The sequence below is a fragment of the Bos grunniens genome, chromosome 17, assembly GCF_055505025.1.
Source record: "Bos grunniens cultivar Pamir isolate PY7600 chromosome 17, Bosgru_T2T1.0, whole genome shotgun sequence".
NCBI classification, from domain to species: domain Eukaryota; kingdom Metazoa; phylum Chordata; class Mammalia; order Artiodactyla; family Bovidae; genus Bos; species Bos grunniens.
Genome location: NC_141181.1, coordinates 67,537,241 through 67,553,528, shown reverse-complemented (window position 1 = coordinate 67,553,528; position 16,288 = coordinate 67,537,241). Strand labels below are relative to the sequence as shown.

Sequence of the window (16,288 nt, the reverse complement as noted above, 5' to 3'; positions counted from 1 at the left end):
CTTGCCAGGCATTTTTGTGGTGGTTTGCTTTCTCATATGTTTTACAATTTGGGATTGCGAGCTCATCTTTGGTATGGCTGTTAACTGTGGGAATCCTGGGTGCCATGGCTGACGATGTGTCTGGTACTCTTGGGGCGGGGGGCTTAGCATTCGATTCTGCCTGGTTTGCCACAATACTGTCATCCCCAATCTGTGGATGATAAAGTTCCTATATCATAGAATTCCTGAAAGGATTAGATGAAGCAATAAATGTGATATATGAAGCCCTCAGTCACTGCTGGGAATGACAACAAATGTCCTTTTGTTTTTACCCAGCTGGGAGCATAGGAAGTTTATTGTTCTGCATCTTGCTTTTTCTGCAGATTGTTGCATTTCACTGCAAAGCACTCCAGGTCATTCTTTTTAATAACTGCATAGTACTCCCTTGCATGAATGAACCAAAGTTTATTTAACCCATGCCCCATTGGTAGGAATTTTAGATGTCTTCAGTTTTTCTCTATGACCAGCAGCCATGTAAAGTCCATCTTCACCATTCACTCATTCCAGTTTACTTCCAGATCAAGTCCAGGAAGTTATATTGCTGGGGGAAAGCTAAGCCTCTTTCAGTGACAATTTCCCTCCATCTTCACTTCTTTACTCTCTTCCCTGACCAAGATTCAGGAGATACAATGGCTGAGGGGAAATGCACAATGAGGGACCTGAAAGTTGCATGCATGAACGTTTCCCCTTATCGTCTGTCTTATTTTTTTCCTAGAGTGAAAGATATCTTCATTAGACAGTAATTAAGAATGTTTTGGACAGCATGAAGCACTAACAGCCTCCCAGGTGCTTAATAAGTGCCAAGGCTGCCAGGAGAAACATTTATTTAGCGTCATAACAGGCTTTGTGGTTGCCAAGTTTGCCTTCAGCCATGGCACAGTAATGCTGGTGAATGGAAACAGGGTCAGGGCTCATATGCCCGCTGGAGAGGGCAACGGAGACCACAGTGTGGGAAAGGCAAGTACGCTAGGTTGGGAGCCAGACGACTCTGGGTTCTAAGCCAGTCACTGCTGCATACTAGTTCTGTAACCATGGTCAAATTATGGACCTCCTATGAGCCCTGGTGTCCTCACTTGTAAATCAGGGCTTGTAATAGCTACCTTATTGGGTTGTCTGGTGGGGAGGCATGGAGTGTAGCAAGTAAGAAGGTAAACTCTGGGTTCTAATGCACATACTTCCATTTATTAGCTGATTCAGCTGATTTTATTCCAAGCTAGCAGGCTTCTGAATGTTTTTGAGTGTCAGTTCCCTCATCAATAATTGGGAATAATAGTAATAATAACCCTGTGAGTCCACTTTATAGAACTGTGGTTAAGACAAAGAAGAAAATAGGTGCAAAAGACTTCACCCAGATCACCCCAGATTTGGCACAAATTAAGTGCTCAAAACATTAGAAACTTGTATTATTGGTGTTAGAAGTTTGCTGAGTACAACTGAAAAAATATATATACAGTGTATATGGAATAGTTAATGCAATGCTAGCTGCATGGATGTAGTTGATGCTTCTGTGTTTTAACACAGTAAAACTTGATTTCTCACTAATGTCACAGCCTCCTGCTGGCATTTCTGGTTGGGTGGCCCTCCTCCATGCAGTGATTCAGGAACCCAGGTTCTTTCTATCTGTGGCTCTGTTATCTTCAGCATGTGGCTTGGAGTCTACCCCATTCAGTTAGCAGGTGGGGAAGAAAGGACAGGGAGACACACCCACCTGTTAACTACATCAGTCCTGAAGTAATACACACCACTTCCTCTAACAGACTATTGGCCAGATCTAGTCACATGACCCTAACTAGAGGCAAAAAGTGCTGGGAAATGTAGTCTCAGCATGATCCGCTGCTTCCCAGCAATGACTCTATGATATGGAAAGAGAGCAAGTCTCCTTGGTGGTCACCTCAACTCAGCCCCGCACTCTCATTTCCAGAGGGTGACCTGCAAATGGCCTGAGAGAGGGACAGTCTTGCCCAAAGTTATCCAGTGGGGCTGGTACTGGGGCTGTTTAGGGATGTGTCTCCCCTCCTCGACATGGGGTGATGTTAGAACTGGAATCACCATCATCTCCTAGACAGACCATAAGGAGAGCTCTGATTCCTACTGGAGCCTGCAAGACACAGAGCACTGTTGTGATCACAATCACCCCTAAACAGCCCATACAGAATATTCTTATTAGTACCATCGCCTCTGTCACAGATGAGAAAGTTGCGGTACACACAGGGCCATGTGCCTTGCCCAAGGTATCACAGTGAGGCAGGGGCAGACTCAGGACTTGAACTCAGATCTTGAGGTGAATATGGTCATCTTGGAGGCCAGGGTCATGCAGAGGGTCCCACTCTCGGGGCTGGGGAAAGAGACCCTCCACCTCCCCCCTCCTGCCAGCAGATTTCAGACACCAAGGCATGATGGACGACGTCTGGTTCCTACGACGCTGAACAAACAAACCAGCAGAAGAACAAAGAGAAAAGATTGTTCATTCCGGAACCTCTAGTTTGTTCTTTGAGCAGGTTAAACATGCCCCTGCGACCTCACTGACCCTTTTCATCGGCTCTGTAAACCCTTGGGTGGCTGTCATGGGTATTTTTGTCCACCCAGCACTTAACCCGGAGCCAGACACACACCAAGAGTCTCGGCATCTATTTGTTGAATTAACGAGAAGAAAGCCTCAAGGGAAAATTTATCCAAATGACAGCTACGGTCCCATTTGTGTGCGTAGCTGTGGGCTGTAGGGGTTGACAGAGCCGCTTCTGGGTGCTGGGCCCCTGAACCCACACTTAGCCCTGGGAAGCGGGCTCCGTGGATGGCAGGGCAACAGGCACATCCTTGCAGCTGGGCTCTTCACGTCTTACCCTGTCAGCTGCTCTGCGCTGCCTCTTGTCATCCACGTCCTGCAGAGCCGTGTGTAAATGGGAGCAGGCCAGCCTGAGGGCAGAGACCATGTGACCGTAGGGAGAACCTCCCTTGGGTTGGTGTCCTGAGCTGCCTTGGCCCTGGTCCTGAGTCACAGGGACCTGGAAAGTGACCCCTGGCATCTATAATTAGGCCTCGCCTGGCGTCAGGGGTGACGGATTTTCTGTCTTGGCTCATGTTGGCTCAGCACTCACCCCGTGGCAGGCACTGTGTTAAGCCCTTTGCACCCTCACTCTGACCCTTACTCTAAGCCCCTGGCAGATGCTCGAGTCTCTCCATTTTCCAGTGAGGAAGCTGTGGCCTGGCCCGGGAGGAGCCTTGTCTGAGATCACTCAGCTGGGAAGCAGCTGAAGCAGGATTTGAACCCAGACCCCTGTGGTTGTAGCCTGCAGAGGGTGACTAGCAGGCTCTGTCAATAAATGGTAGCTCATTTACAGATCAAAGCAAGGTTTCTGCTGAGCAGACAGGTAAGAGGCCTACCGAGGGCACTGACCGTTCTCCTGTGCTTTTCCGTCAGCCTGGAATGCCCCTCACTTAGATCTGCCTGTCTGGCTCCCTTCCCTTCCACTGGATGTCGGGGTAATTATCACCTCTGCCAGGAAGCCTTCCCTGACTGCATCCATCCCCCTTCTGCCTGGATTATTTTCATCTCTGAACTGATCTCCAGGTGAAATGGTCTCTGCTTGCTTATTTCTTGTTTCCAACTAGATGGAAACTTCATGAGGGCAGCCTGCATTTCTCTTCTTCCCAGTGATCCTGGGGAGCCGAATTGGCACATGGCAGGAGTTCTATGGCACCCCACTCCAGTACTCTTGCCTGGAAAATCTCACGGACAGAGGAGCCTGGTAGGCTGCAGTCCATGGGGCCGCTAAGTAGGACACGACTGAGGGACTTCACTTTCCCTTTTCACTTTCATGCACTGGAGAAGGAAATGGCAACCCACTCCAGTGTTCTTGCCTGGAGAATCCCAGGGACAGGGCAGCCTGGTGGGCTGCCGTCTATGGGGTCACACAGAGTCAGACACGACTGAGGTGACTCAGCAGCAGCAGGAGCAGGAGTTCTGTGGGCTTCGCTGGCGGCTTGGTGGTGAAGAATCTGTCTACTGGTGCAGGAGACGCAGGTTTGATCCCTGGGTCGGGAAGATCCCCTGGAGGAGGAAATGGCAGTGTTCTTGCCTGGGAAATCCCATGGACAGAGGAGCCTGGCAGCCTACAGTCCCTGGGGTTGCAAAAGAGTTGGACGCGACTGAGCGGCTAAACAACAACAGCAAAGGTATTCTATAAATAGTTGTTAAGCGAGTGATTGAGGATGAGGGATCCTCAGGTCTGAGAAGTCATCAGGATGGATGGATGGGCAGGTGAATGTTTGCGGGGAAAGAACCTCAGGCCATCTGCAGGCCCTGGAGAGAGGCTTCCTCTAGCTGTGGGGGAACAGGGAGCAGGATCCAGTCTTGGGAGACGGAGTCGGGCAGGCTCAGGGGTGCTGCAGGCAGCCAGGTCCAGGTCAGGGCCAGGGGACCTCTCCTTCCCCAGCTCAGCTGGGGACGTTGGACATCAGTGGCTCCTGATGCAGAGCCAGTTCCTGGGTTGGGGGCAGGGTCTCCTGCTGAGCTGCTGGGCTTGGTTGGCACTGGCTGAGCTGCTGGGCTTGGTTGGCACTGGCTGAGCTGCTGGGCTTGGTTGGCACTGGCTGAGCTGCTGGGCTTGGTTGGCACTGGCTGCAGGGACCCGTGTGGTGGAGCAGCAGCCAGGCAGGAGGTGGGTGGGACCTGGGAGTCAGGAGAGAAGGCTGTTTGCTGTGACTTGGCCAGGATGCCCCTTCTCCAGGCCTGGCTTCTCCATCAGCGGAGCTTGTTAAGGGCATCTTTGAGCAGCGAGGAGGTGGTCCTAGACAGACTCTAACCTTCTTCTTTAGCAAATGTGAGATGCTTAGTATGGTTCCAAGTGCTGTTCAAGCATGTTCATAACAACCGGTGATGGTCGGGGGGGGGGGTCCTATCACTGACCCCATTTTATAGAAGAGGAAACTGAGGCACAAAGAGGGGAAGCCACTGTCTTAACGTCACACAGCTGGAGCTGGGGTTTGAACCCTTCTTCTGCCTCTGGAGTCTGTGCTTTTAGCCCTCCACTCTGCTGCTTGCTTTGAGCTAAAATATTCTGACTCCAAAACCAGAAGGCAGTGGTTAACAAACTCTTGAAAAAGAACTTCTATATAGCCACATTCTTACTCACAAACCCAATATCATAATACAGAAGACAGAACCTCCCTGGCCAAAGTGGGACTTGGGGTCCCAGAGACTCCTGTGCCCAGCCTCATCCCCCTGTCACCCACAGACCTCCTCCCAGGGGTTCCAGCTCCAAGTCCTGCTTCATATCCCAAAGACTTTCTATCTCCCTAAAACAGTCTAACATTCTCAACAATTTTTAAAAGTGAGAGACAATTTATGCACAGGAAGTACAGTGAAAGTTGCTCAGTTATGTCCAGTTCTTTGCAACCACGTGGACTATACAGTCCACGGGATTCTCCAGGCCAAAATATTGGAGTTAGGTGTTTCCCTTCTCCAGGGGATTTTCTCAACCCAGGGATTGAACCCAGGTCTCCCAGATTGCAGGCAGATTCTTTACCAACTAAGCCACAAGGGAAGCCCAAGAATACTGGAGTGGGTAGCCTATCCCTTCTCCAGCAGATCTTCCCAACCCAGGAATTGAACTGGGGTCTCCTGCATTGCAGGTGGATTCTTTACCAACTGAACTATCAGGGAAGCCCATGTGCAGTAAAATGCACAGATATTATATTGTCTCGGTATAACCACCATCTGAATCAAGTAAACACACAGATATTACATTATCCCCATATAACCACTCCCTGAATCAAGATAAGAAATAGTTCCAGTCCCTGACAGCTCCTACATGTCCCTTTCTAGTGTTTTAGATTATTCTAACCTTCTGAGACCCTTAAGTTTTCTGAAGAAGTCATTAAACCGGGAGATAGCGAAGTCTGGCCCACTGCCTGTTTTTTGTAAATAAAGTTTTATTGAAACACAGCACAACCATTTGTTTACTTATTGCCCATGGCTGCTTTTGTGCTACAAAGGTGGCAGGAAGTGAGTGGTTACAACAGAGGCTGTATGGTCCATAAAGTCAAAACTATTGGATTCTTTAGAGAAGTTCTAAAGCAGAATTTTCTAGGAATATTCTAGGCCTGTGCTATCCAATAGGGTAGCCACAAGCCACATGTGGCTTTTGAGCCATTGAAATGAGGCTCATTTGATTGATAAACTATTTTTTTTAATGTAATGCCAATTAATTTACATTGAAATCGCCACTTGTAGCTCTAGGGCTAAGCAGTAAGACACAGGGAAACTAAAGATTCCAACATCCACACATCCTTGGGGAGATGAACATTTTCAGAAGCACAAATGTACCCCCAGTGTTGGGGGTTACTAGGAGTGACCCCACCGTTTCAGGCCAGCAGCTCTGGGGTTAATGGAGAAGCAACTTGGGACTTGCGGTATTTTCCCCAAAGATGTTGTTCATATTGATAGATTTTTGGATGATGCTCTAGGATTAAAAAAAAGAGAGAGAGAAGGGGGGAGAGAGTAAGGAAAAAAAAAAAAATCAATGCTCGGCTGATTGTACTAGGAAGGGCAGTCGATTGGTGAAAAAGCTGCAGCCGCATATTGGGAAATAGATTTTTCTGCCCTCCAGACATTAGCTTGAAATTCTTTGAAATGAGGGACCACAATCTGTGTCAGAAATGAAAGATTAAGGAGGTTAATATGCTGGGCCTCCCCTCCTCCTTTTTAATTTCCACATCCCGGGTGCCCTTGGCCTCCTGAGGAAGACACACGGGCTCCTAACACGCTTTCCACCCTTTCTCTCATTCCTCGGGGGCTCACGGAAGGACAGACGCCCCCGTCGCCTGCTCCTGGGGCTGCGTGCAGATGGGAAGGCGAGGTTGGCTGGCCTGTGTTCCTGGGGGTGGACTCGGGGTCTCCAGATTCGATGAGCCGGGAGCCGATGGCTGGGCCCTTGTCGGGATTCTAGCTCCTCCCAGTCCTCCAGGGTCCCTGGGCTCTTGGCAGCCCTACAGCAAGCCCTGGGGAGGCCCTGTGCTGAGGACAGGCCTCCCTCCAACCCCCCAATTTTATGCTACAGATGGGCGTGCATGATATGAAATTCAAATGTGTGAAAACTGAGCAATAAACTCGTGTGTTATACAAAGGTGAAGACTTTATTCCCTGAGAGCTAAACTGAATTATTAAATCCCTGAGCGGACCATGTTTAGGCAAAGTCACTGATGGCCCCTTTTCAGGATTTTATACGTGTCCACTTAGCTTTTGCTCCTCACAGTTCAGCACATAGCCAGCCCACTTTTAATCCAGTAAGCAGCTGATGGAGGTGAGAGATTTGTCACTTTAAAAAAAAAATCTTTTTTAAAAAACATTTTTATTTTTTGGCCATGCCACACGGCATGGGAGATTCCTTGACCAGAAGTCGAACCCATGACCCTGCCTTGGAAACTCAGAGTCTTAACCATGGGACTGCCAGGTAAGTCCTGATTTGCCACTTTTGGCCTCTTCCATGGGGTTTCCTTCTGGGGTTTCCAAGAATGCCAGCTTTACAAGATTGTCCCTTCTCAGCCTTCAGACCAGCCCTTTCAGGTGCCTGTCCCCCATTCATTCTAAGACCCTTACAAAGTCAAGGGCAATGTCACAGTCAACCAATCATGCAGAAAGCTTTGCAGAGCACCAGCAAATAGAGAGAGAGAGAGGTTTCAGGGAACCCAGGGCCCCAACCGGCCAAGACAGCCACGTGGGGTGGGCAAAGAGGTACACGAGGAAGAAATTCAGCTCTTGGCGGGCACAGCCAGACACACGGGGGGCGTGCCACTTCCTCCGGTGGCCCAGGGAAAGGGCAGTTCTGTCTTGGGTTATAGATCCGGGAAGCACCAAGACCAGACTTGCTTTTCACTCTGTCCCCTGACCTGCAGCCGCTGCACCTGTCCGGGGTGACTTCTAGTTCAGCAAGTTCCTTGACTCCAGGGTGGCTGCAGCAGCCAGGGGGAGAGGAGGACCAGCCCAAGGATGCTGAAACAGGCTGGAACTGCCAGCTTCAGGCTGGTTCTGGGCAGCCACCGGGATGAAGAGTCCATGCAGGGGAACGTCCCCCCTTCAAGTGTACCCCAGGGCAGACTGAGAAATCAGAGAGACCGAGGCAGAGGACTCTTCCCCTCCACAGGCCAGGTCAAGCCCCCGGGGCTCTCGCTAGTAGCTCTGGCACCTTGTATGCAGCACCTACCGCTTGGCAGCATCTCTTGGTGTCTTTCCTGGGTGGCGTCCAGACCGGAAGCTCCGCCCAGGCAAGGCTGATGTCTGTTGTAACTCTCCACCTGGCTCTCTTGTTCATTGTCATGCAGCGACATGCAGTAGATGTCAGGGGGATGAGCAGATGCATGGAGTCACCATGAGAGTGACAAAGGTAATGCCAGCAGTCATTTATTTAACGCTTACTGTGTACCAGGCTCTCGCCAGCAATCATTTATTTAATGCTTACTGTGTACCAGGCTCTCGCCAGCAATCATTTATTTAAGGCTTACTGTGTACCAGGCTCTCGCCAGCAATCATTTATTTAATGCTTACTGTGTACCAGGCTCTCGCCAGCAATCATTTATTTAATGCTTACTGTGTACCAGGCTCTCTCCAGTAATCATTTATTCAATGCTTACTGTGTACCAGGCTCTCACCCAGACACTTCCCTGGACTGACCCCTGCAGAAAGGAACCAGCACAGGGAAGGTGCTCAAAGCGTCCTGGTGCCTTAGGGGCTAAACTTCTCTGGGGACCCTGGAGGGACCCCAGGGCTGCCTCCAAACTTCCAGGCCTGCTGGGTTCCAAGTAGAGCCCTGTGTGGGGTCATCCCCAGCAAATGGGTTCAATTTCCCCTTGCTCTGCAGGGGTGAGAGCTGCTCCTGTAAGCACCTCTTGGAGAAGCCCGGGTCTCTGGGGTTACTTTGACCTGGGGTCCAGAGGCCCCAGAAGCTCTGTCTGTCCCTGGGTCTGCCCCATTTCAGCTTGGAGCCCTGGCCTTCTGTCATTCTGGCAGTGTGGATAAAATGGGACAGACAGATTCCCTGGACATGCAGGACTTGGAATTTTATATCAGATCTTGAACTGAAAGGTACATGAAAGATCATTCACTCATTCAGCTGTTCAGTTCTCTTTCTCAGATTCTAGGTAACCGACTGCCCATCTGAAACTTGAATCCTCTTTCAAATGTCTCTGTCAAGTTGGCTTTGCTTGTCTGCCTGCAGTGACAGGGAGCTCACCCCTTAAAGAGGCAGGCCTTTGCATCTCTGCACAGTTCTGATGGTTCCAAGTCTTTCCTTAGATTGCTTCCTGGGGACTTTCACTTTCATTTGGTGGCTCTGGGTGTAAGTAAGGAAGTCACTCCCTCTGTCTTATGGAAACAGGGTGGCTCCTGGGTTCCAGGTGTCAGGGACAGACAAGAGAATAAAACAGGCCCTTACTGGCAAGTAGCCCAGGATCTTTTAGAAGAAGCGAGACACACTTAGATCTCACATGGCATGTTATCATCACGCTATAAAACGAACTTGTAAATGCCAGGTTGCTTAACACATGGTTTGTTGTTGCTCAGTGGCTAAGTTGTGTATGACTCCTTGCGACCCCATGGACTGCAGCACACCAGGCTCCCTTGTCCTCCACTAATTCCTGGAGTTTGCTCAAATTCATGTCCATTGAATTGATGTTTCTGTCTCATCATCTCATCCTCTGCTGCCTGCTTCTCCTTTTGCTTTCAGTCTTTCCCATCAGAGTCTTTTCCAGTGAGTCAGCTCTTCGCACCAGGTGGCCAAAGTATTGGAGATTCAGCTTCAGCAACAGTCCTTCCAATGAATATTCAGGGTGGACTTCATTTAGGTTTTATCTCCTTGCAGTCCAAGGGACTCTCAAGAGAAGGAAGGAAGTGGAGGAACCATTCTTATTTGGGCAAACCAAGAAGGGCATCATGGAGGAAGAGGTATTTCCGTTGACTGGAGGGCAGAGAAACTCAGATGAACCCAGGTGGGGTGGGGTCTCCTCCCTGAGAGGAGGTGGTGGGCAGGCAGTTTGGTGAGCTCCAGCTCTGTATGGGGACTGTCAGGGTGATGCTTCAATACATTAACCAGTATCTCCCTTGCTCCCCACCCATCCTTCCTGTATTTCAGGCTGCCACAGGGCATTCTGTATTTTCTGCCTAAGTCGTGGATGTAACAGCAAAGAAAAATAAAAGAGTTAAGTTTGTGGCTTAAAAAATTTTTAAAAAATTATTTTTTAGCTGTTCTGGGTCTCTGTTGCTGCGTGGGCTTTTCTCTAGCTGTGGAGGAGGGGCTGCTCTCTGGTTGCGATGCACAGGCTTCTCACTGTGGCGGCTTCTGTTGTCGCAGAGCACAGGCTTGGTAGTTGTGGCCTGTAGGCTTAGTCGCTCCACGGCTTGTGGGATCATACCAGATAAGGGATCGAACCTGTGTCTCTTTCATTGGCAGGCAGATTCTTAACCACTGAGACACCAAGGAAGCCCAAGTCTGTGGCTTTTTGATTTCAAAAGTCTGTCTTAAGTTACTAGAACCTGGCTCTTGAGCTTCAATAGGCTAAGCCTTGAAGGACCCAGGGCACCAAATTCCCAAATGACAACATGGAAGAGTCTTCAGGCAAAAGTGGTTATTGTCGTCCCGGAAGACAGGGTAGGAACTGGGCTGGGGGCAGAGGGAAATGAGATGGTACCCCATGGAGGACAATGGGAACCTTGTCAAGTAAGCACAAGTCATGGGCCTGTAGTCAAACATGTTGTCTTTTGAGAGGATGCAAAGATTGACGAGGGTGAAAAAAGCAATGGTGGATATCTCACAAATACCTTGTTACACGAGTCTGGGAATTTGTTCCCACCTCGTCATAGCCTTGTTGCTAATCAGAATTTTCTCATGTCAGTCCAGGGCATATGGAAAGATCTTTCTCTCTTCCGCTGGATTTGCTAAGCTACCCCAAGGGGAGTTGGCCTGAGAACAAAGTCAATCAAAAGGAAAGTTGACTTGAGAGACAGACAGCAACTTACACAATGTTACATGTCAATGATGTCTCAATAAAACTGGAAAATAGAGAAAAAAGAAAAGAAAGAAGAGAGAGGAAGGTTCTTGTTGGCATTGTTGAAACCCTGGGTCCAACCATACCTGAAGGTGTAGTTTCAGAAAATTTTCAGATGTGTGTGAGAAAACAAATTATTCTCATTTGCTTGTTTCTTAAGTTACGATGAGTTGAGTTTCTGTCACTTGCAACCAGGAGTCCTGATAATACCATCTATCTGTAGGGATTTGAGTGGAGGGGGAGGGTGGCCCGGTATGGAGCCGGGCAGGACACTTTCTCATTCAAGTTTCCCCTCTGCTCTGTAAACTTGGGGAGGGCTCTTATTTTGTAATCAGGATGGCTGAAACTCAGAGAAGGCATGGCTCAAGACCAGGACTCATGGCACTGTCATGGCACAGCTGAGGTTTGAACACGCTTGGCTTTATAATTCAGATCCTCTCAATACCCAGATGTGACCCTCCTGTGGGCTGCCCCGCTGCTGATGGTGCAGAGAGAAGATGGGGAAAGGGGGTGTCTGGGGTATGCACGGAGTCTTGGAAGTGAGCCACTCTGCTGCTCGCATCTGGATGGGAGAGTGAAGCAGATGGCCCATCTGACTCCACCACATCGTGTAACTTTATGGCGTCGGCAGGTTCTCCTCCCCGCTGCGTTTATAGGGATGTCTTCAGGATTTCCTTTTTGATATATGAGAAAGGCTCATTGGCTGGGTGCTGCCCGCCCCCACCCCCAACCCCATCGGAGGGTAATCTGTGAGTAAATCACATCAAACCAGCAGCAAGTGTTTGCACGGGACCCGTGCCCTGTGCGTGCTTTGGGATAAATCTTCCGAGTAACGTGCTTACATGGATGACCCTGGGGACCAAGTAGCATGAAAAGGTCAAGTGCAAGGGGCAAAAGGGAACTTGTCCTTTGTTCCTGCTCTGAACCAGAAGACAGAGTAGGAAGAAGATGGGAGGAGGGTATGTATATTCGTTTCCCAAGGATGCTGTAGCTGAGTACCCCAAATTGGAGAATGTCAAACAACAGAAATTTATTCTCTTATAATTCTGGAGGCTAGAAGTTTGACCTCAAGGTGCCCACGGGGCTGTGCTCCCTCTGAAAGCTCTAGGGGGAGAATCCTTCCTTATTTCTTCTGGCTTCTGGGGGTTGCTGGCACCCTTCTTTCTTGGCTCATAGATCCATCACTCCAATCTCTGCTTCCTTTGTCACCAGGCATTCCCTCGGTGTGTCTCTGCCTCTGTATCCAAAAAACAACCCCCTGTCTCTTCTCAGGACACTAATCACCAAATAAGAGCCTTGTCTTAACTTGGTTACACCTGCAAAGACTCTATTTCCAAGTACAGCTGCATTCTGAGGTTCTGGGTGGACCTGAATTTTGAGGAGGGGGCACTAGTCAATCCAGTCCAGAGGGTGACAGGGCAGTTCTTGTACAAGGAAGGGGCTTGTCTGGAGGTGGGAGGGGCTTCAGAATGTGCACATGCCCCTTTAAGGGATTTCCTGAAGATAAATCTCATAGCAGCTTCTGTTCATCTGGACAAATAGTTATATAGGCTGAATGAAAGCTCTCTCCATAACCCAGCAACTTCACCCCTAGGAACATCCCCACTCGGGATGAGTCCTGCGGTCATCGGAAGACAAGCACAGAATGTTCACAATGGAATTATTTATCTCGGCTGAAAACTGAAAATGACCAAATGCCTGCTTCAGTAGACTGCAAAAACAGCTTCAGTTCTTGGCAGCCCCTTTCATTAAGAGGCAGAGTCTGTTTCTTCTCCCTCTTTGGGGCTGGTCTTCTTATATGCTGTGGCCAGTAGTGTGTGGCAGAATGTGTGTTTCTTTCAAGCCCAAATTTCCAGGGGCCTTACACATTTCTCCTTGTTCTGTGGTCACCGCGTGAAAAGTCCAGTCTAGTGGTTTGGAGGATGAGAGATGGGTGGAGCAGAGATATTCTTTCCCAGCTGACATCATCCTAGACCTGCCAGCCCCGGCTGCAGATGGCAGACACGTGAGTGAACATGTGAGCGAACCCAGCTGAGATCAGCCCAGCCCAGCCCAGAAGAACAACCCAGCAGATTCCAGTCCAAATCAACCAACAGAAGCGTTTGCTAGTCAGGTGGCTGTTGTTTTAAGACACTAAGCTTTGGGATGCTTTGTTACACAGCAATAGCTAATTGATACATTGACCTGTGGTGTTGGAGAGGACTCTCCAGAGTCCCTTGGACTGCAAGGAGATCCAACCCGTACATTCTGAAGGAGATCAGCCCTGGGTGTTCTTTGGAAGGACTGATGCTAAAGCTGAAACTCCAGTACTTTGGCCACCTCATGCGAAGAGCTGACTCATTGGAAAAGACCCTGATGCTGGGAGGGATTGGGGGCAGGAGGAGAAGGGGTCGACAGAGGATGAGATGGCTGGATGGCATCACCGACTTGATGGACATGGGTTTGGGTGAACTCCGGGAGTTGGTGATGGACAGGGAGGCCTGGTGTGCTGCAATTCATGGGGTCGCAAAGAGTCAGACACGACTGAGCAACTGAACTGAACGCAGGATGTAGAGAGACCTCAGATACCATGCAGAGCAAAAGCAGCTCAGCCAAGAAGAATGCATGCTATATGATTCCATCAATACATAAAGTACAGAAATAGGTAAAAGTAATCTATGATGAGATAAGTCAGGAAAGTGCTCGCCCTCGGGGGACAGTGACTAGCAGGGGGTGTGAGGGGGCCTTCTGGGGCTGGTCACCTGGGAATGCCCACCAGGGGAAACTTTGTTGAGCTGTGTGCCTGCAATGTGTGCATTGCTATGTAGGTTATACCTTGGTAGAGATGAAAAAAAATGCCAATTCTCTTGTTTCTTTTCTCATTGCCAGTGAGCCAATGGGATTGCATCTTATGTAGAGGACAAGTATGCAAGGGGAAAATCACGCATAGTTTCGATGCCCTTGAAAGTTCCTTGGGAAATCATCATGTTGGAGCCCATTGCCATCTCTCAATAAATCCGGCACGGCTAGTTTTTCCTCCTGTGTGAAGACAGATCACACGTTTTTCTCGTTCAGACTCCACATAAAGAAGTTTGTGAGGGTCACAGAGAGCTAGAGTCATTGGTGCTCACACCCAGAGGGACATGTGATACTGCAGGTGAGATCACAGCTTACGGAAGACACACCTCAAAGCCAGGGGTGCGGGGAATCCCTCATCCTATAAACCTCCCCTGCCTTGGGAGGAAGGGCGGCCACTGTGTTTCGGTATGTTGACCCTAACCAAGCTGAACTAAAATCAGTTAAATGTACGTAGGATGCAAGGCCAAGCACATGAAGGACTTAACTCTTGGTTAACCGATTCTTCATTTATACTCCCAACACCCGCTGCACCATCCAGAGCAACAGGGTTGTGTCAAAAAAATCTGAATGGTGGTCCTAATGTGATTCCAGGCAGGTCATCTTATTTTTCTGGGTTTTGGGTTGTCATCTGTAACATCATCTGTAGGGGAGGGGCATGGACTTGAATAAAATGGATGCCCTTTGAGGGTCTGGGGTTCTAGGCTGCCTTTGAGAGAGAAAACCACCCATGATCCAGGTCGAAAGGGCTGCCGTAGACTTTCAGGGTGGTTCTGGGCCAGTGCTCCCTTCGCTGCCCGTCTCCCTATCTGTGCAGTGGGGGGCTGGGTCCTGTGGATTTTTGTGTGTGTGTGTGTGGCTGCAGTGGGTGGCTCGGTCCTGTGGGTGCTGTTTTTGTGGCAGTGGACAGGAGTGGGGGCCAGGGCTCAGAAAACGATGGCTGATGGCCAGGTCTAGGGGAGGGATTGGTTGGAATGAAGACAGTGGCCGTGCTTCTGCAAGGTGGAAGCCCAGGTGCAGGCAGCGTGCTAACAGGCTTCAGGGTGGGGGTGGGAGGGGGCAGCTTCTCCAGCAGGTCGGCTTTCTCCTCGGCCCCAACATTCCTTTCTGACCCCACTGTTGTTGTTGTTCAGTCGCTCAGTCGTGTCCGACTCTTTGCCATCCCATGGACCGCAGCACGCCAGGTCTCCCTGTCCATCACCAACTCCCGGAGTTTACTCAGATTCATGTCCATTGAGTCAGTGATGCCATCCAGCCATCTCATCCTCTGTTATCCCCTTCTCCTCCCACCTTCAATCTTTCCCAGCATCAGGGTCTTTTACAATGAGTCAGTTCTTTGCATCAGGTGGCCAAAGTATTGGAGTTTCAGCTTCAGCATCAGTCCTCCCAGTGAATCTTCAGGACTGATTTCCTTTAGGTTTGACTGGTTTGATCTCCTGGCTGTCCAAGGGACTCTCATAGTAGCCCAAACATGGCTGGAGATGGAGTACTGGTCCCAACTACCGCTGGTGAACTCAAGCGGGGCTCCCAAGCCTGGCTGCTCACCCCAAGTGCCTGGGAGACCCTCGAGGAGAACTGCCAAGTCCTGGGCCCCATCTCTGGCAATTCAGTTGCAAGGCTGTAGTCTGGGGACCGGGAAATGGTATTTAAGCAGTTGTGGCCTCTGGGACTGAGCAGACGTGGGAGCCCAGGTGGTGGACACGTGTCCCCGAGGGGCCTCCCCAGGGGCTCCTGCTGCTGTCACAGCTACACACGTCCTTCAGCAAACACACATGGCCCATGATTGATTCTCTGCCGTTTCCCTCACAGCCCAGCGGGTCTGACTGAATGGCTGACGTGCTGCCCAAACACCCCACTGGAACCGCTTCCCTGCCCTCTGCCCCGGAAGTCGTTTGTTTGTTTTTAGACACAGCCTTTATGTCCAGCTGAAAGGCCCCCGGGGGCCTCCCCAGAGCCGCCCATCCAAGCTGGAGGCAGGCTAAAGGTTGTCCTGGGGCTGGGGGTGCTGCCTGGGGGACTGTGACCCCCAGGCAGGGCTGCTCACACTCACACGTGGGCACTCTGGAGCCCAGGGGTCCACCCCATGCTCCTGCATCAAGGCAGCCCTGGACTTGTCCGAGTGAAGGTCCTTCCATCCACCCTCCACTGTGAACAACTCGTGGGCAGCCGTCTCACCCTTTCTCCTCCCTTCCTTCCTCTAACCACCGTGTATTAAGAACCTACCACAAGCCAGGTGCTTGCAATGCCACTGTCTTTGTTCTCTATGGGCATCCTTTTGTTGTTAAAAGACCAGACTCTGAAATTCAGCAGACTTGGGGTTGAATCCCAGTCCCACTCCTGCCCTAGCGCCTCAGCTTCCTTATCTACTAAATGGGAA

General features: G+C 50.1%; 1 long non-coding RNA gene across 4 annotated transcripts; it reads left to right on the top strand.

Annotated features, from left to right (window-relative positions):
* Window positions 1-3,078: 3,078 nt before the first annotated feature.
* Window positions 3,079-14,092, top strand: LOC147355704 (uncharacterized). Of its 4 annotated transcripts, none has more exons than XR_015144708.1 (4): window positions 3,079-3,407; window positions 4,052-4,212; window positions 9,894-9,976; window positions 10,164-10,251. It is a non-coding gene; the product is annotated as an uncharacterized LOC147355704 (long non-coding RNA). The 4 variants fall into 4 exon arrangements; XR_015144709.1 differs by lacking the exons at window positions 3,079-3,407; window positions 4,052-4,212 and adding exons at window positions 8,356-8,420; window positions 13,945-14,092 and having other exon boundaries at window positions 9,759-9,976; window positions 10,164-10,229; XR_015144710.1 differs by lacking the exons at window positions 3,079-3,407; window positions 4,052-4,212 and adding an exon at window positions 8,332-8,420.
* Window positions 14,093-16,288: the final 2,196 nt, after the last annotated feature.